This window comes from Paramormyrops kingsleyae, chromosome 22 (genome assembly GCF_048594095.1).
Source record: "Paramormyrops kingsleyae isolate MSU_618 chromosome 22, PKINGS_0.4, whole genome shotgun sequence".
In the NCBI taxonomy this organism is placed as follows: domain Eukaryota; kingdom Metazoa; phylum Chordata; class Actinopteri; order Osteoglossiformes; family Mormyridae; genus Paramormyrops; species Paramormyrops kingsleyae.
The window spans coordinates 10,894,651-10,914,836 of NC_132818.1; the positions used below are offsets into that span (position 1 = coordinate 10,894,651).

Consider the following 20,186-nt stretch of genomic DNA (forward strand, 5'->3'; position numbering starts at 1 on the left):
TCACCAAAACAGATGTTTTATGGTAAACAACTGCAAGTTAGCTGCACCTCTGAAGACAAATGGAAGTCAAAGTCATCATTATTAAAGGGACCCTTTACTGAAAATAAATTAGAATTTCAAATACAGATATTTTTAAGGTTAGTGCTAATTGAAACATTTTTTGAACAGTGATTATCTTGTGTATTTTGTGCAGCTTTAGTTACTCTCTAAACTATAAACGCAGACAACTTATTAGTTGAGGGAGGCGTAAAGACAATTTCCCCGCAGGGATTAATAAAGTATCAATTATTATTATTATTATTACTGAAGTACATTTTTCAGTACTTGAGTATCATTTTTTTTGGAAACCTATAACTTTTCCTTCACTACATTTGAACAAGAAATACACTGCCCGGTAAAAAAAAAAGTCGTTATTTGAATTTATATCAGCAAATACTTGATACTCAGCTACAGCTCAGCTACAATATGCAGCAATAAAGTGAAGTCAGCTGAGTACCTGAATCTACTGAATGGCCAGGTTACACCTCCATCCATCATCAATGGATTTTTTTCTTCCCTGTTGGCATGGGCATATTCCAGGACAAGAATGCCAAGATTCATTGGGTTCGAATTGTCAAAGAGTGGTTCAGGAAGCATGAGGAATCATTTCCACGCATGACTTGGTCACCACAGAGTTGTGACCTTAACCTCATTCGAAGGTCTTTGGGATGTGCTGAAGGAGGCTTTATGGAGTGGTTCAACTCACTTGTCAATACAGGATCTTGGTGAGAAATTAATGTAAATATGGATTAAAATAAAGGGCGAGATGTTGCTTAAGCCTGTGGAAACAATGTCATGACAAATTTGCGCCATAATCAAAGCTAAAGGCGGTCCAATGTAAAATTCAAAGTGTATTTCTATGAATATCTATTAAGCCTAGCTTTGAAATCAGTGGGGAAATTTTCTACTCTAAAATTCAATAGGACATATTGTGTTCATCACATGAGAAAAACCAATCACAGTAAACGACTCCTACACTGTCGGTCAAGTTGCTATTGGGCAGTTATAAAGCCTGAGGTGTGTAGCCGGCCTCGTTGTTTTATTTATTTTTTATTTTCTGAAGAAGCTGCATCTACAGCAATTTCACTGTCTGCCTGATGCACATACACACACACACACACACACACACACGCACACACACACGCACACACACACACACACACATACACACACACACACTGCCAGAGCTGTGTCAGAACACTACCATGCTGTTTTGTGGAGGAGGGGCGGTGGGGATTGTTGTTAAATAAATGAAAATGACAATGACAATGGCTGTTTTTGATTCATTTCTGTTTTTATAGGCATTTCTCGCAACCTTTTTATTCTACAGGTTCTACAACCAAGTGCGTTCAGTAGGTTATTTCAGAGTCATTCGGTTCTGCAAATGCATTGCGGCAAAAATACACAAAGAGAAAATTTACTTTGGAATGCTTAAGAATTTTTAAAGTCAAGTACGCCAGGATTTTAATTCAAGTAAAATTTTGACTGAACAACTTTCATTTGTATTAGAGTAATATTTGAGCAGAAGCATCTATACTTTAACTCAAGTAATGGAGTTATGTACTTTGTCCACCTCTGATCATATCCATCCACCTTCCATAACCACATACCCGGTTTCTGGAACAGGGTACCTGGATCCTAACCAAGGAGACCCCCCAGGGTCCCTCAGATGGGATGCCCATCCATCCCAGGGCTCACTTTTGGCCATTTTAGAGGCACCAGTTCACCTAATGGCATGTATTTGAACTGCAGAGGAACCTGGAGTAGCCAGTGGAGGTCGGTGTAACATGCAGAAAGCATGCAAACTCCACACACACGGCCAGAAGCAGGGCTCGAACCACCCGGCCTGCTGGGGTGACGCTCCAGCACTAACCAGCACTAGCCAATAGTGCTAAACACTCACTAATAGTGATAATGACCTGACCTGTTAGTTTTTAGTTCTGCCTGATTGGTAAACAGGTTTACAGTGCGTTCACACTGCGAGTGGTGAGAGTGTCGAAATGACCAGAAGTCATGGAATCTGTATGGGAGGGCACATCACCAGGCAGCAAGAGCATGAAAATGAAGCTGAAGCCCAGTCAACTTCATGGTAATGAGCTATGATGTAGTTCGGTGGCAACCAATCGGAATGTAGAGATGTTCTTATAGTGAGAGTTCCGCAGAGTACAAGCATGTAAACTTTTGTTCCAAAGTAAAAATCCATTTAGCTGCGCAGTGTCCATATTAGCTTGGAAAAAAGTCCACCATTTTTGACAGAAAAAAAAACGCAAAATAAAACACAAAAAGGACACAAGATGACTGGAGCTACTGCAACAAGCTACCACTAGTCTGGCGCCATCTTGGATTTTTATATTTGAATTGAGTATAGTAGTTTTTCTATATTTGTAAATATGTGTATATATATATGTATATATATATATAGTGGTTCTGTGTTATGCCTTGTACTCTGAATCCGAATCTGCTTTAGACTGAATGGGGAATGCTCTCAGTATATATAAACTTACAGTGAAGGTGCTGGATTAGAAGTTAAATATTAAATTTGTGAATTCATGCCCTGACCCTGTGTTTTAAGCGTCCTGCATGTCTCTGTTACAGAAACGGGCTCCCTATAGGCACACGATTATCGGTTTCATATAAGTCAAGCTAGAATTATAAATGTTATAAAGCCTTGCAAAACTCGGAAAAAAATGTCAGACAAAGACTGTGAACAAGTGTTGTGCAGAGAGTCGTATTGCAACATTGCAGATGCCGGCGTGGCTGAGTGACGTGCTGGTAGACATCCTGACAAGTTGATTAACTGATACTCAGAATAGCAGGCCCATCTTCCCTCGGAGCACTGACACACTAAAGGCGCGGCGGACAGTGCTGCCAGTTTTACCCAGAATTCCCTGAAGCTAATTATAAGGGCAGACAACACACTACGAATTTCGTAGAATAATTAAGTATTTTTTTTTTATTCTACACTAGACATTCTACACTCTCCTGTCACCAGAATGAAAAAATGTAAATTCATTTTAAAGACGTTTCCCAATACAGTAATTGAGATAGCACATGCGTTTAGTCTAATAGGATAGTTTAACATTTAGGCTTTTATCTGTTTATGAATTTTAGATTGTAAATAAGGCCAAGTGGGAAGAAGGATGGTATTGGACTCTCAGGATTTCATGCGTTGAACAATAATCAAAATATGGTGTTCTGGAAATTGCTCATATTTTTACTTCATAACAAAATAGCTCTTAAATTTGGCAGATATCTCTGCTTGTCTCTGTCTTTATAACTTTTTCACCTAAGAAATTACTTGATTCAAATTAGATCAGTTAATAAATTGAATATGACTTCAATATTAATATAGATGAAATTGCCATATTTGGACAGATAGTCACTATTCCTGCATGAAACATCTGTATTGTATACAATATGTGGCCTCTGAATGGTAAATATGTTGTTTTCCCTGCATTGACACATTTTAATGAAATGAATGATTCCTAATCTCATGCCAACAAAACCCACAATGAATAAAAAGCAGATGATTTTTTTTAATAGCAGAAAAGATGTGTTTTGAAGCCACATCCTTACATCTTCTCTCAAAAACTGTCCCTGAAATGATAAACACACAGACTGAGAGCCCAGTCCCTTCTTGCTGTCCGTGGGCTTTAATGCGAGCCTGTCTGGATCAGCCCACCAGAGGAGGTTTACGAGGTCAGCGCCTCAGCAAAATGGAACGCTCAGATTCAAAACATGTTTTCAATATGAAAGGCACGGAGGCCTGCCTGCACTCCGCATACTGCCGATGCCTCGTTGCACTTTGATATGCTGAATCGCTATTTAAAGGGGAGGACTGCCCTCGCTTTCTTTCCCTACAAGACATTTCTGTCTTACATAGATGTTTGTTTAATGCTTCTCTGTATACACAAAATGCCTTCCAGTAATAAAACCATTGTTCCTTTTACATCAAACTACTCTGTTCCATATTTTCAATTAAAATAGATGAAAGCTGATAGATAGTTTAACAGTATCTTCAGTAGATTCAGTCTTTGAGCTGCAGTTTATTGCCTATAAATGAAAACACGAATCATTTCTACCATTGTTATGAGCAAAAAATGGAGCGCTTTACTGAATACTGCGAGCACAGTGACACTTTTCAGTTGTTCTATAAATTTCTGTTGCTGTTGTTGATATAATTTCCAACCCCCATTTCAGTCAGTTGTCAGTCAAGTGAGCAGATACTGTAGGTTTACTGATGTTTGTGATTAGTGTTAGTTTGGTTGACAACCTAGCAGTCAGTCTGATAAATTTCAAGACTCAAGTGTCCATTTATGCATGGGAATAAGTGCTGTGAAACGTCTGTAGTGAAAAATGAATCCAGCTATTTTGAGTCCATTCAATCTCTCTGCAGTCTGACAAGTGCTAAGCTACATGCTAATAGCAAACACACACTATTATCATCAAGTTAATTTCCCCTCAGGCTGAAGTCCCATTGATACCTGAGGGCAGCAGAGCAGTTAAGGGCAGTTATGGGCCCTACAGGTACTCATCCTGCCAAGTACTTGAAGTACTCATTTTGATCTGTCTTAGTGAATAATCAGCACTTTGAGGGAGAGAAAAAAAACATTATTTGGCTCAGAGAATTATTGGATGCCATTATGTTCTATTACACTGTATAATGTGCATATTGTGGGCTGATGTCTTGGAAACAGTATTCAGCTCAAAATAGCAGATGCAAGGATTGTTCTGATATACTTAATTTATAACAGCAATATGCTGTACTGTGTAGAAGTCTTATGCCAGCAAAGAAAATATTTAGAGTGACATGTCTTGATAGTGAGTGTATATCTGTGCAGAATAAAATACATTTTACATTTGAATAAATGCAAATGAACAGTACCACAAAAAAAAGATTCTGTTCACCAGACAATCATTGATATTTTGTTGGATGGTTAGATGAACACCGCTTCAGTTCTCCAACCTCTCCTCAGGGGCACCTCAGCCGTTCCATGTACTCAATTTCATCACAGACTCACTGAATTAGTTAACTTAATAATGTAATTTGAAGAGACATCACTTAACCAAACATGGTACATAGGTGGTCGGGTCAAGAAAGCATGGGTATATTGGATGGTTACTGCAAATACCATGAGAGGCCTGAAAATGGGTAAGCTAACGCACGTAGGCATGAAATCATACTTTTGCACCAACATAAAGATATTTAAACAGAATTTTCTTTGGCAGCCTAAGAGTTTTGCACAGTACTGCATATATTATTAAAGAATGATTTATTAATAGTTATATAATGGTTCTTAATAGTTATTCATCAGCCATGTCATTTTAGTATTATAACACACACACCATATGTGTTTGTACTATAGCTGCTGTGAATTTTGATGAAGTCTGATGAGGACAATATTACGAGCTACCAGTGAGTTTAATTAAAAGCATCTGGAAAAAAAGGTGTACTTGTTTTTATGAATGTCTTTTCAAAAATCAAATGCAAGAATGGTAGTTCTTTGCTCCTTCTTAGTTAGCCTTAATCTATCCTTCAAAGAAAGAACTGCAAACTCCACATCTGTTGGTCCATTGTCTCTCATAAACATTGCTGTGAATTAGTTCGTTTAATTCTGGTATTGTTTATATTTGTTGTACACGTTTCACTAAAAGATAACTTTTGGGGCAGGATTTAGAAGTCAGTTTGTCCTCGTAAAGCCTCACGCCTCTACCTGAGGGGCCAGACAATGTAAGGCAGCATGTTTTCCTGAGGCCATGTGACACCTGTCCGACAATCAAACGATAAGACATTACATCCATTAATTCGTTAGCTAACTATCTTAGACTGGCTAACGAGCTCCATCAGCAACTAGCCAACTCAAGGCAAGGAAAGCATCCTTTATGAAAAAGAGAAGAATCAATTTAATCCTGGTAACACACAATGTAGTAGTACACTGTTACTTAATGTATTAATTAACCAGAATCTAAGTGTTAGTTACATACTGATCTCATGTTCGTTCATCATTAATCAATCATAACAGTTAATGTATGTCATGCAGTTGCTATATCTGTTCAGGATTTGCACATGAGTAGTAACAAGGGCTGCACGATTCTGAAAAAATTGTGAATCACGATCCTCCGTACCGACTGTTTTTTTCTTAAATTCACACTCATTAAATTGCAAAAGGAAACACAACAAAGCATGACTGTGCCAAACATATGACTGATCCAGGACCGGCATATCAACTTCTTACAACAGAAAAGAGACGCTCAATTGGCCATTCAGTTAGGGTAACCAAAACAGCCGCAGCAAAGGTTGCAGTTCCAAAAGTGACAGTGGGGACCTTTTGGTACTTCGGTACTTTGGGGCGGGACTTGAAACGCGTTTTTTGTTGTTAAGCAAATAGCCTGCCTCTGAAACACGATAAAACCACCATCTTGAGAACTCTGAAAACAACAATAAATTAGGTAAAATAATAATGATGATGATAATAATAATAATAATAATAATAAATAATAATAATAATTATAATAATAATAATGGACGCGTAGACAAATTAAGTGACCCAAGCATTAGCTGCAGTCTGGTTGGTAGAACCAGAGATAAGGATGGCATAACAAGAAATAAAGTATTTGGTTGGCATCGGAGAATTTTTAAGCATTGCAATGTGATTTTGTTGTAAAAAATATTGGGTTATTTATAAAACAAAAAAGGGGTTAATTTCTCAAAAACCCATCTAGGAGTGATTTAAACAGCAAGGATGAAAATGATTATGATTGTCTCGGAGAACACATAGTTCATGCAAAAGCAGTGGAGGTAAACTTTAAACTGATTTTTAAACATATACTACATAATCTTGAAAAGAAATAATAATTAAAATACAAAACTTAATTTTTTTTCCCTATGCTTTAGTGAAACCCCCTGTGCTATAATATCCGTACCCAACTGAAGGTAAGAAAAAGCCTGATCTTAATATAGCTGACTAGTGATGTAAGAATTGAATGGCGATGTTGGTATTAATACTGCGCATCGGCCAAGCCCTATAATATACTACAGATTTTTTTAATTCAGTACAAGATACTCCGCCTCACAATGAGATGCCATTCAGTGCCAATACCGGTTTTTACACCAATGGAAAACCAACACCTTGAAGTACTATACTTTTGGTACATTCTTGAAGTACCAAATGTAAGGTACCTGCTGCGGTGGGAAAGCACCCTTTAAAGAGAATGCAGAATTATGGAAAGGTTGAGCCTCTCTGGGGAAAAGCAGGAATGCTTGTTTTGATCCAGCTGATGTAATACAACGCAGAGGAACCGTGGTAATTTAGAAATGAGATCGCAAAGAGGTGTGAATCAAGATCTTGGTTTTTTTTTATGATTAATTGTGCGGCCCTAGTAGTAACTGAGTTACTAAGTTACTTGTGCGGCAAGTAAAGTTCTGAACCCAGACTTGCCAGTGCCAGAAAGTTGTTGGTTGCTAAAGAACATGTTCGTTACCGAGAGGTGCTACCCGTTACTCATATGTGCGACTGAATATTCATGAAGGAATGTCCATGCCCTTTTATGCAAGGTGATGTCTCAGGGTTAGAGAAAACGTTAAAAACTAACACAGTACAAAGGAGGTCTTCCCCATGTTAAATGATTGTTTACTGTTTAGTGATTGTTTGGAATTTTAAAAATGTCACTGCAGAGAGTGGTTCAGACAAAACTATATCTAGCATAGCATATGTCATTAAAAAAATAATACGGGCTATGAGATCAGTTAACCAATTAATGTGCTAATTTGAAGTAAGCCAGTCCTCCTATATCATCCAGTCAAGCTAAGCAATGAGTAACATTTGTTTTATAGCAATAAATAAAATAAATATGCGCAGCAGAGAGAGAAGGGTGCCAGACAGTCAATGTCTTTTCCTATGACTGCTGTAAGTCCAGACAAGATCCTTCCGTAAATAAACCTGAAGCATAGCAAAGAGCACATTACAATGCGTCCCTCACACCTTCAGTCTTATCTTTAGTTTTCTTAAATTTCCATGTAGACCAAAAGAGTGAGTATGTGTGCCGTTTGGTGAACATGATTAACTCTGCTGAGCCTTTTCTGAGCTCCTCCCCCCTTCCGCTGAGATTTCCTATATTGCCGCCCAAAGCGCAAGAAAATCCTCACATGGTCATTTCCATTGAGAAAGTTCTTATAATGACTAAAATAATCATACGCTATAAGAGACATCCCATGGGAAATTAAGTTATTTGTTTTCTTTCGTTATATGTGTTTGTCTGACTGTGATAAATATATGTCGCAAAATGAGTTTAAGTCCAGCTAATTTCTATTGTGCTGCAACAAATTGATTTGTCGCGTGAAAATAAAATTACTGTGACATGAAAGCAATCACAAAAGAGGATAAATGCAAACACTGTGACAGCGCCTTTAGAGAGTACAGCCACTCAACTCAGGGTAAATAAGTTTTCTGCTCGTAGCTGTTGGTTACAGCTGCCAGTATAGATTTAAACAGTCTTGTAGGCCGTGCTTGAAATAGGCTTATCTTCAGAAAGACCCCCTCCACTTCACAATGGCCCATTTAGATTTTAAGAGGCAAGAATCATGCTGTACTTTGTGAACTGTTTCAAATTAGAGATGTTTATATGTCTTGTCAACCAAACAATACACATGCTACTTCAAATGAAGTAAAAACAAAATAGAGATTTGTGTACACATTGAGTGATATATTTTAAACCTAGTGCTATTATGATGTTATTACTAATAAAATATTATTAATTCAAGTTCATTTTTAGCTTAATGAGACCAAAGACTAAAAATACTCCTGGAATACACCTGGCTGGTGAAGCTGTTTTCTTTGGGTCTGAAATTTTGGCCAGAATAATTGAGTTATTTGAATCAAAGAAGCATAGTTAAAAGAAAATGTCTTTGGTGTATTAATCTGCTTCCCCTTTAAAGGGTTCCTTAAAAGGCTTGAAGAACCAAAAGAATGTCACAAAATGTATTCTGGTGTCCTGCTGATGTCTTTTGTGAACGATGAATATATTGTGACTAACAAACCCCGAGAGTGGATTAGCTACAGTGGATTATAAATTCTGCCGCCTAGAGTTTATTTAATATTGAATCGCTTATTATTATACAAATACGTTCTAAAGAAAACATGCATGCATCACGTTCTGGCTCTCCCCAGTTTATTTAGAGGATCTGAAAGGGAATAGCCGCCGTGTTTAACTGTCAGGGGAAGTGAGTAGGATAGCGACAGAACGCTCAAATAAAAACAAGAACGAAACCCAAGCGGTGTCCCCAGCGAGTCGAGATTGAAGGGCACGCCCCGCGCGGTCAGCGACAGAGAGGAGGCCGTACCAGAAGCGGAAATGGAGAAGAAGAAAACAGAGAGAAAGGAGCATGAAAAATTACACTTGAAATCAAGCGAAGCAACTTCAATAGACTGAAAACGGAACTGACCCCTTATGAGTTTCATAACTCTGCCAGCAGAGTACATACCACCTCCACATGTGGTGAGCCTCCTTGTGTGGAGTCCATCTTCACTCTCCGATTGTCCTCCTACAGACCGAATCCCGCCTTATGCAGTCTGTGGTACGCGCGGCCGCCATCTTTAATCACCACTGGGCTCATGTATGGTCATCCTCCTTGCTCTTTTCTCCCTGGCTTACGTCTCCCTTCCCCCCCCAGCTCCCCATTTGGGATGCTGCCGTATTGACTGGTTCACAGGCCGCCCGGCAGGGGGGCAATAAGAATACGAAGCCGTAGCATCTGTCCCCTGTCCCGCCACAGATTTACCGACCACGCTCGATTCCGCTTACGCAGAAAGGCAGCGAGCAGCGATCTCACCCCACTTCCCGGGCTTTTGATCTCATTAAGGCCCGCAGCTGCTTAATGGAGCCCTTTGAAAACATCTCTCCTTCATATGTTCCGAGTAATGAGATTTAAAACATTGCGATTCGTCTAGGCCTTTCTCTCGCCTCTTTTTTTGTGTGCAAAAACAGAGACGCACTCATACGCAAACTGTCAAGCTGCAACTGACTTTGTCGCTCGATTTTCTCCACACAACAAATGGGGGGAAAAATCGGAATGTGTGAGAGCCCAGCGGGGGGTCTCCGATAGCGCCATATGCGACAAAACGTAATCCGAAAGGCCAACAATAATAATTTTTAAAAGTACGACCGTGCGTTTTTTAGCTTGCTCCCTTCAAATCTACTTCTTATCCCTTCAGATTCATTTTATTAATTTATTCTCTGTGCTTTTTTTGTTAGAAGCTTAATCTAATCTAATCTTGTTTACTGTCTTTCTGTTTTTGTTCCACAGAACAGTTTCGAGAACAATAACAGGAGTTAAATCTCAAAATGGTCGATCCTCTCACCTGCCTCTCCAGCTGTGCGTCGCGTCGCATCTCAGTTTCAGATTCCACCATGACTGGGGCGCAGTCACCTACTTGCAACCGCGAGCACTTTATAATACTCATGGACCTGTTTCTGTTTCTTACTAGTGTGTTGCATCTTTACTTTATGTTGCAGCTTTGGCTCTGCAACCTGATTGGACAGTGCACGGACCAGATGATGGTGCTTAGAACCCTATTGTAACTATGGCAACAGACCCCTACGGTATGAGTGATTTGCTCATAATTGATGGGTAAATATTGGAAATAATCCTCTTAACTGATAGCATGTCTAACTGTTGCAAATGATAATTGTGGACGCGATGATTAGCAAATGAAACGACTTTGAGATTCCAGGTGCATGTTCAAACATTGGGTCTGGTCCATACAGGAAAAGGGGGGGAGAAAAAACACAAAATACAGTCACATAAAGCTTCTCTCTCGATTCACATGTATCTCTTGCCTCCTTCACAAAATAAAGAATAAAGTTCGGTCACATTTAAATCAGGGTCCGGAGAGATTTTAGGAACGACAAAGACAAAGGTAAAGAACAAAAAAACAAAAAAAAACAAGCGTTGAAAGAAGGCAGAGGTAAGCAGATGAAAGTGGTGGGAAAAAATGGTGGGGAAAATATTGCCTTTGTAGCCAAGTGCTATCCGCCTCTTACCTTTCATATGGATTTCACACTTGCTTGTCTTGAAGCAGCCAGGGTCAAACACTGCACACCCTTTCCACAATAACCGATTTTCCGTTCGCACTGTCCCGGGGTAGATCTTTCGTGTCGCCTGCCACTTACATTTGCGTTGATGATGCTGCTCCTCGGACAAATTCTACATACGGGCTTCGTCCCCCCCACCCAACCCCCATCCCCCTCCCCTTTTCCAGTTTCCTAGCTCTGGTCCTCTCGTGGAAACGCACTCGGCGGCGGCAGCACGCAGGACTGGCCGCCTGTGCGTTTTCCGCCGTGCCCCGCGCGTTCAGGGACAGGAGGACACGCGCACTGAAAAGAAGTGACACCGCAGGCTTGGAAGTAACGGCAGATGGTCCTTCATTCCCGATTCATCCTAATCAGGAATTCTAGATCCTTGAAAGGGCCGATAAGCGAGTTCGCTTCAAAGACCAGTCAAGCGCATTTTCTTTTCACATTCAATATTTCAAAAATAAACATTTCGAGACGAAAATTTTATATCCTCACCGGCAGTAAAGCTAAAGGAAATACTGTTTGCCTTCTTGCCCATTTTCTCTCATTTCCACGGCGACATGTTCACACTGCTCACAGCTAGCTTTATGTTCTTGTGGTATGTTGGGACCTGCAACTGTCACCCTACGTTCCAAAAAGCCATGTATTGTAAAGTTTTGCTCACAGCGTTAAGAACATTGAGTTTATCGAACAATCAGTCCACCAAATATATGTGTAACTATAAAAATGTAATGAAACATTGAACGTAGAAACAGGGCATCAGGCTGGGTCTTTGTGTGTAGACCAGAAGAGGGAATAGACATCCACTTGTATGAAGCTTTGCCTTTCGGTGCAATCACATCTCTAATACAAATAAAAAACACAGATATCTGGCTAGCTTTGGCGAAAGTACGACGACGTGGACGACCATTACTCAATGTACTCATTTCTGTGAATTGTCTATAGTAATAAATCCTGACTCTCCATGGCACATTACCAAGATTCCAAGCTAAAATCATAGCATTACCCCAAGACAATCTTACTCGCAGATTTGCAGTGAATCTTGCATCAGTGTTAATGCTATGATGCTAAACAGCACTAGCTAATAATCCCAAGTAGCTAAATACTAAAACTAAAACGATAATTTCTGATTGCTGTTGCATTTTATGTGCTATAGGTTTTTATTACCATTATACACCGAATGATATTTATTTTATGGGTATCCTGCAGAAAGTCAACAACCTTAGTGTCTAACATCCACACTGAAATTTGATTTCCAGCCAAAGTTAGTAAAAAGCACAAGTAATGCAGATCTTCCCCAGACTAGAAAAACAACATTAGAAATGCAGTTAAACTCTAAACTCTACATTTTCTACTGAATGAAACATTGTTATGGGCAAAAATAATTACTTTATACTTCCTCTACAATGCTTCAATGAATAAGCCATATAATTATGCAGAGTTACATAATCTAAAGGGTATAGGTGTGAATGCTTGAATGTCAGTGTTCTGCAAATACATACTAATATTGCAGATTTCAAATAATAATGTACAATGAAATAGATGCTACAACAGGTTTTTTCTAATTATTTTTGTCATGATATTAATAAAACTGCTACCTAATTTAGTTTTCAGTAATTGTTATGCTTCATCTATTTCACTGTTATTCATATTTGCAAATTATGATGTTTTGGTTCAACACTGCTATGATCTTATGTGCTGGAAAAACACTAGACATTTGTTTTGATATGGATTATTAGTTGGATTGATATGTTTATTATTTTGTTAAAAAATTAATTTAAAAATCCTTCCATCTTACATTTAAGGGCCTTGAGCCTATTTAAGAAGCTATGGGTGCAAATTAGTAGATAACCCAGGATTGAGCGCCAACCCATCACAGGGCACAAACACCATTCACACCTATGGGCAATCTGGCAACTCCAGTTCACCTTCAAACTCTGGGGCTGAAGCCAGAGAACCCATGATGGCATGTGGAGAACATGCAACCTCCACACACATAGGGCCTGCGCAGAGTCTCGAACCCTGGTCTCTAAGGGTGTGAGGAAATTATGTATTATATGAATATATAATATCCATAAATTAAAAAGTGGACGATTGGAAAACTATAGAGTACCTTCACATTCAGAAAAGGATTTTCATAATTTCATAATTTTGCTTTCATCGTTTTATCTTGAAATATCTGGTATCACTTTCATTGAGGGGGCAACGGGTAACTTAGTAACTCAGTTACTACTCATGTGCAAATCATGAACAAATATAGTAACTGCATGAAATAATGAACTGTTGTAGTTAACGATGAACGAACATGGGATCAGTACGTAACTAACATTTAGTTCCTGCTTAATTAATATATTAAGTAACAGTGTACTAATACATTGTGCCCCCTCAAGTAAAGCGTTACCAAATATCTTGTTTATGCTCATTTATTTAAGACTGTTTTAGTATTCTTGACTGTTGTTATATTGATGTTATACAATTTTAATTTATTTTCTCCAATAATATATTATTACAACTCTAACAGGTAAGTTCATCTGCTTAATACATGTTCATACCATTGGTGCTGACAAATTCTTGAATCTGATTGGTCAGATAAGGTTGATTAATTTTCTGTGACTTTTCAGAGTGCCAGCCTGGCTAATTACAATAGAACATTAATGTGCTATTATAATTTTTAATTCTATGTAATGGTACTTAAAATTCCATATATAGAACAAAGATTTAAATTAAACAAAAGTATCAAAACAAAGAAATTGCTAAAACAAAAAAAACAACAACACTAAATGGAGGATTTTCTAATTCTAATTCCCATTAACAATTATGGAACAAAACACCTTTGAAGAATGGGCTAAGGCCAATTTAGACAGCCCCGTAAGACATTCGACAAGAGAAAGAGGCCAGATAACAGTAAATATTATTATAATACGTTGGCTAGCTAACTGGATAGTTATCGCTAATTATTTTCGCTGCACGCTTAGCCAGTATCGACAAACTGAGATGGCTAGCATTAGCCTACATGCCTGTCTTTATGTTTCCTTTAAAAATGTCTGTTGAAAAGTTATGCCAGTCACCTTACCATGTTTTTGTTTTACCTGATGTTTTACACTGAAACTCCTTATGGTTTATGTAGGCTAGCTGGACAGCTGCTAATTGCTGACTTGGTAGACATGATGAGGAGCATGAGTGGACGCACACACAATGCTGGAGAAACAACGACGTAAACACAAGGACTCAGTGTTGTCTGGTCCAGCAAAAATCACCAGCCCAAGGTCTGCTTAAAATGTGCCCAACGGAAGCTGAAACTAGCCCAACATGTGAAATCCCAGTATACTGTATCTCAAAGAAATAAACCAGCATTTTGCATGCTGATCACATTCAGATGTTTGACATTTTAAAACCACAGTTAGGCACAGTGACGTCACGTAGCTGACACACTCTCTATTTCCAGGGTTATCAACTTTGGTCAGTCAATTGGCTGGAGTGAGACTTTCAATTCGCGACAATTGTAAATAGTCTGCAGGGTTTGCAAACTACCACAACACTTTTGATGGAGTAAATTTTAGGTTTATAATGGAATAATATAAATTTGCTGTAAGATTGCTTGTGTGAGCAATAGAGTGTACAATGATCTGAAATACCTAAACAAAAAAGATGTTTGTCTTTATGACGGCCTACCTGCCTCGAATGCATTTCCCTTCTCTCAATTGACTCCATCACGAAATGCTGTTCGCAAACCAACACTTTTAACAAATTACATAATGATTACTGAATTTCATAAATGCAATATCAATACAGCACACTGGGGGTTTGGTGGCTCTGATGCTAGGAATCTGTGCAGGCAATCGGAAGGTCGCTGGTTCGAATCCTGTGAATGTCAGGAGTGATCCTACTCTGCTGGGCCCTTGAGCAAGGCCCTTAACCTGTAATTGCTTCATCCTGGGTATGATGTTAATCTGCATCCAGCTCTGTAAGGAGGTCCTCCAACTTACAGGGACATTTGGGGGATGGTGGCAGGATTGTGTCTCCAGTCCCCAGAAAAAAACTCACACTGTTCCATTAGGACTAGTGTGGTGCTGAGGTTTCACTCACATACTTGCATCACATATAAGAAACTCGCTCAGTAACTGTTATTAATACCTTTTGGAATTCACTCTGTTGATGGATGTTGGTCCAATATGTGGATTTATGAAAAGCATTTTATGACAAGATCAGCTGACAGGTAGATGCAGGGGGAGGGGGGTGCATCCTTATGCATAAGGGTATGTACCCTTTTCAAATCTGCCTACACTGAAATTGAATCAATGAAGCTTGCTCAGATACCTTTAGGTCCATTGTGTGTATTATCAAAAAAATCATGATACAATAACCTGAAAGAAAGATCCTGAGAAGGTGCATTTTACAGCAGGGTACCTGTCAGGAAATGCACCCCCTTTGAATTCTGGCTCTGCTGGTGCTACGCAAACAGTGTTTATCTTCTGTATCTTCTTCTTCTTATTCTTCTTCTTCTTCTTCTTCTTCTTCTTCCAGTGAGTATTACCTCAGAGCATCCTGACTATCAGCTAATCAATTCACAGTCCCAGATAATACATTTTCCTTCCATGTTGTAACTTCTCAGCCTGGTCAGGTCTCCTGGAGTCTATCTAGGCTGGGAGCGGGATGGGATGCCAGGATGGGATGCCAGTCCATCAAATGGTGTCCATATTCGGTAAGCAGTTCCAATTAGCCTAACTTCATGTCTTCGGATTGCCACAGGGAAAACTTCACACATGCTTTCATACTTACAGATATTAGGCTGCACATTGAGATAAAAAATATATTATGTCAGGGACCTAACAGACATGCTGTAAAGAATTTTAAAATAACAGGAGAACTTTGATTTAAACCTTAAATTAATTATACATTGAAAATACCACAGTAGCAGTTCCAAGCAAATGTTTCCACGGGAGGATCACATGGTCAATAACTGCAAATTAAGCAATTAGAATCTCAGATCAATGTAATTAACTACTCTACTGCTGCTGCAACAGTTAATGAATTTTAGGGTTCTAATGCAATGCATCACAGAAACATCAATAAGTTCAAATGAAATTAACAATTACTTCCCATTAAGAGATGAAAACTGTTGAGTTGAAAAGCTCTGCTGTAGTACTTTTGAGGAAGGCTTAACCTGAACTGCTCCAGTAAAATATACAGTTGCAAAGATAAAGGTAAAAATATTCAGTCCCTTTCTCTCAAGTGTAGGTTCTATGTAACTTTGAATCTATGTGAAAATGGTCGCAGAGAATAGATCTTCAGATGGTCACCTGCTTTATTTTCTACTGTTGGAAACGTTTCTTTCTATTAAGTGGACTGGAATCCATATCCTGATGGCAATTCATGTCTAATTTGTACACCCTCTCATTTCACACAGACTGATGAGACTTGTGAGTACCCCCTTTTTCACACTGTTCTGTGTTTTGCACTTGAAGTATTGCAAGACCCTCCTCTTGTCACTTCCATGGTCCTGGGGGAGCAGTACTACATTACTGAACATTACTGCATTACTGAACATTACTGTGCTGTATACCTGTACATGGAGAGTATGACAATAAACTCACTTGACTTGACTTAATGTGACCCCTTCAAGGAGCCTCTACACCCTGGACCTCCTTTGACATTCTTGTCAACCCCATATCTGCACGTGTCAGAGGATTCACGCCAGGAGCATTACATTCTGCAGATAAATAACCAAATTAACCAAACTGCTCCTTTTAACGACTTCATATGCAGTAGCATTCCCTAATTAACCCTATTTTGCTCCATGCATTCACTTGGAGTTCACCTTCAAAAGCAGATTTAGCACTGTAGCAGTCTTCTTGGACCAACTTTTACAACTGAAAAACTCTATAACCCTGTCAGTCTTTTTGGAAAATGTACATCGACACGACCTGTCAGCCGTCACCATCTGCAGTGTCTAAGAGCCAAAGCCTCTCAGGCTCCAGCCTGGGGTATGTGCTCATCTCGCTTTACAGCTCCAGGCGTCTCCAGCCCAAGGGGCCAATCTTGGTGTGGCCACCCCAGGGAAGCCTTTGAATCTCCAAACGGCCGGTTAACAGTTGTCCGCAGCAGAGGAGGGCCACCCCGGGGCTGGGGAACAGGAGCCGTCCTTTCCAGTTCACTGCCACCAGGAGCGCTGGCCACAGCAGAAAATGAGCACTTGTTTTGTGGCCGTGATCTGTAATTACCCGGGAATAATTTACGACCAGCTTTACAGTCCCTCGATTTCTAATTCAAAACTGACAAATTACTGACTTGCAGTATGAACTTTTTTTATTCTTCATTCCCCAGGCTCTCACTTCTCCACCCTGATCCTGCTGCCTCTTGATGCTTCATACAGTCTTTTCCTGCCAGGATCATCCAGGTATTTTATACTAATTTTGAAGATGACCTCATGGGTTGAATAAAGGTTTTCAGAATCCCAGGGAAATGGTGCACGGATCTGTACTTACCTGCCACAGAAAGTTAGAGATGTAAAATCTTCAACATCCGTCTTTTGTTCATTGTTGGGCTTCGGGCCTCTTAGATCCGTAAGGCAAAAGTTTGGGGGTTTGATGCTGGCAGTGGAGGCTGAGGTTTGGCACGGGAGTCTCCAAACTTGGCGCACATGGCTTACAACAAAGCAGAGGTATTTTGGCTTTATTGCCTTGTATGCAAAGATGAACACCTCAGCATCTGTGCTTACGAGAGTTTGCTGTCAAGATGGCAGACGGCAGCTGAAAAAGTGGGAAGATTTTAGTCTGCCAAAAACAACAATGCTGGTTTTTCTACACCTAAGACGAATACTACATTTATTATGAATTCAATACAATTTATTACCAAATAGTGGATTATTTATGTCATATTAAATGCTGCGTGTATGCTTACTTGCCCTGCGATGGGCTGGCCCCCCATCCAGGGTTGTTCCCTGCCTCGTGCCCGTTGCTTCCGGGATAGGCTCCGGAACCCCTGCGACCCAGTAGGATAAGCGGGTTGGACAATGGATGGATGGATGTATGCTTAATAATATTGAATTTTAATTCAATTTTATGACATGTAAAATTTATTTAAACAGGATCTTAAAATGTAACGGTATTAACTGATGTGTTCTGATGACATTGATATCAAGGAATACTGAAATCATGGAAAACAGTTTGAGACTGCAAAATATTTCCAACATGTGGTTCTTTTGCACTCAGTACATCTTTCCAAAACTGCCTTGTTTTACTAAAGCAATACCTTTTCTTCCCACAGCAATTTCTGCTATTGCTTCCCTGACTGATAATAAACTCCCAACTGTTATATGGTCTGTGGAACATAATATGAGAAATGAAAGAGACAGGAAAGACAAAGTTCAAAGTTCAGGAAGTCATTTGTAGAGAGGAATTCAGAAGTTTATAGAGTAAGCCGTTTATAAGTTCCTGGCACAGAGAGTTAACAGAGGAATCATTTCCTTCTCCTGGGCAAAATTGTATAGGCTTTAAAAAATGCAAGAATTCCACAATGTTCCGCCTCATGCTATGTATCACTAATAGTCCTCCTTTTCAGAAAAAGTTGAAGGTATGTCTTTTTTCCTACTGCATGCTGCCGCCTGATCACTGGAAAAGTACCGTGCCATTTATAAACCTACACAAAGTAAAACCTTGAACAACAACATGACATCTTTGTGCCTCCAGTGGGTTTTAATGAAGTTTGTGCTCAACCACTTCTCCTTTGGACATCATGTACACTTTCAGAAATAGACTATGCCTTCGCCACAGCGCTCCTCTGAAAAGCATCGCATTTTCTTCTCCCTCTTGACCTGAGTGAGACTCTTGGAGAACTCTGTAAACACCACACTCTTTGTTTATACGCTGAGGAATTATAACGCACAGTTCAAATAAGCTAAATACATCGTTCAGCGACTAGTGAGGCAATAGCAGGATGTGAGATAGGGGTTCAAGTTCAGAACTTCATGCACAGTGTAGCTGAATTTGTATGAAACCTTAATGTATTTGTGTATATAAATATGTTTTCCTGTCCACACAACTCATTGCCCATTTGCACAGCTGGATATTTTGTTAACTATCTTTTATTATATTTTTGTGTCTCCGTCTCAGCATGTTGTGTCAGATTGTCAGTGCTTACATGTCTTTCATGTCCATAATTATATTCCATATATTGCTGTTTCTTGCACTATGAAGAATGAGGTCATAATTTAATCTCAGCGTGTGACTCATGGATCATACAACGGAAGATGACAGTAAAGATTTCTTGACGTATAAATAAATTTAAGGCTAGTTCATGTAAGTGACATCAGAAGTGCCTTGTGGAGGAGTACAGACTTCAACGCTCATAAGGTTATTTATTTAATAGACTTGCAAGGTGTCACGCCGTGGGCGTGAAAACGCATGTAGATTTGTAGAAGCGAGCATACAGCTGAAAGCAGCATCACAATTACTGCATTCGGAGCAGCATAACACCACACAGAGGGACATCGGCGTCCTGCGAGTCTCTTTTCACGTGGCGCTGTTCACATGGTGAGGACCATCCCTGTTCACAAAAGGCCACGTTCACGTTTTCAGAAGGATTACATCCGGCAAGAACAGGCAGCTGATCTTATCCACAGACGACAGAGACCCTGACGGCCGCTTTCGATGGCCATTTCCTTTTGTTCATACTACATACAGACTTGATGACAGTAGCCCAGCTCTCCTACACGTTGCAGTATCAGCAGGAGTACCCACTGTAGAACAAAAAAGACAGGCTTCCATCCCACTAATCGTAGCAAGCTGGGCGGCTTGTAATCAAATTGTAAATTGTTGACAACATTTAGGGATTGGATATTTTTAAAATTATCTTGCATCTGAAAACCCACTATGTACTGAATTATTTTCTGCACTGTCAGAGATATCTGATTTATTTTTGTGTGGCTAAAAACGTTCCATTTATCAAGTGTATTTATGCCATACTGCTAAGATTTGTAAAGTTAAGGTAAGAAAAGGCTATTAGCTCTTGGCTGAATTAGATATTATTAGTCTTTTACATTGTACAAGTCAATAATTGTGTTTATATTTGGGTGA

The 20,186-nt window shown here is 39.4% G+C and overlaps 1 protein-coding gene across 1 annotated transcript in view; it reads right to left on the bottom strand.

Annotated features, from left to right (window-relative positions):
- The window catches only part of axin1 (axin 1), a 62,071-nt gene extending 51,556 nt beyond the window's left edge, over positions 1 to 10,515 (bottom strand). Inside the window, exon 1 of the mRNA XM_023798595.2 lies at positions 10,398 to 10,515. The gene's annotated coding sequence lies outside the window, so the exon portion shown is untranslated. The remainder of the gene's footprint in view (positions 1 to 10,397) is intronic.
- Between the last annotated feature and the right edge of the window lie 9,671 nt (positions 10,516 to 20,186).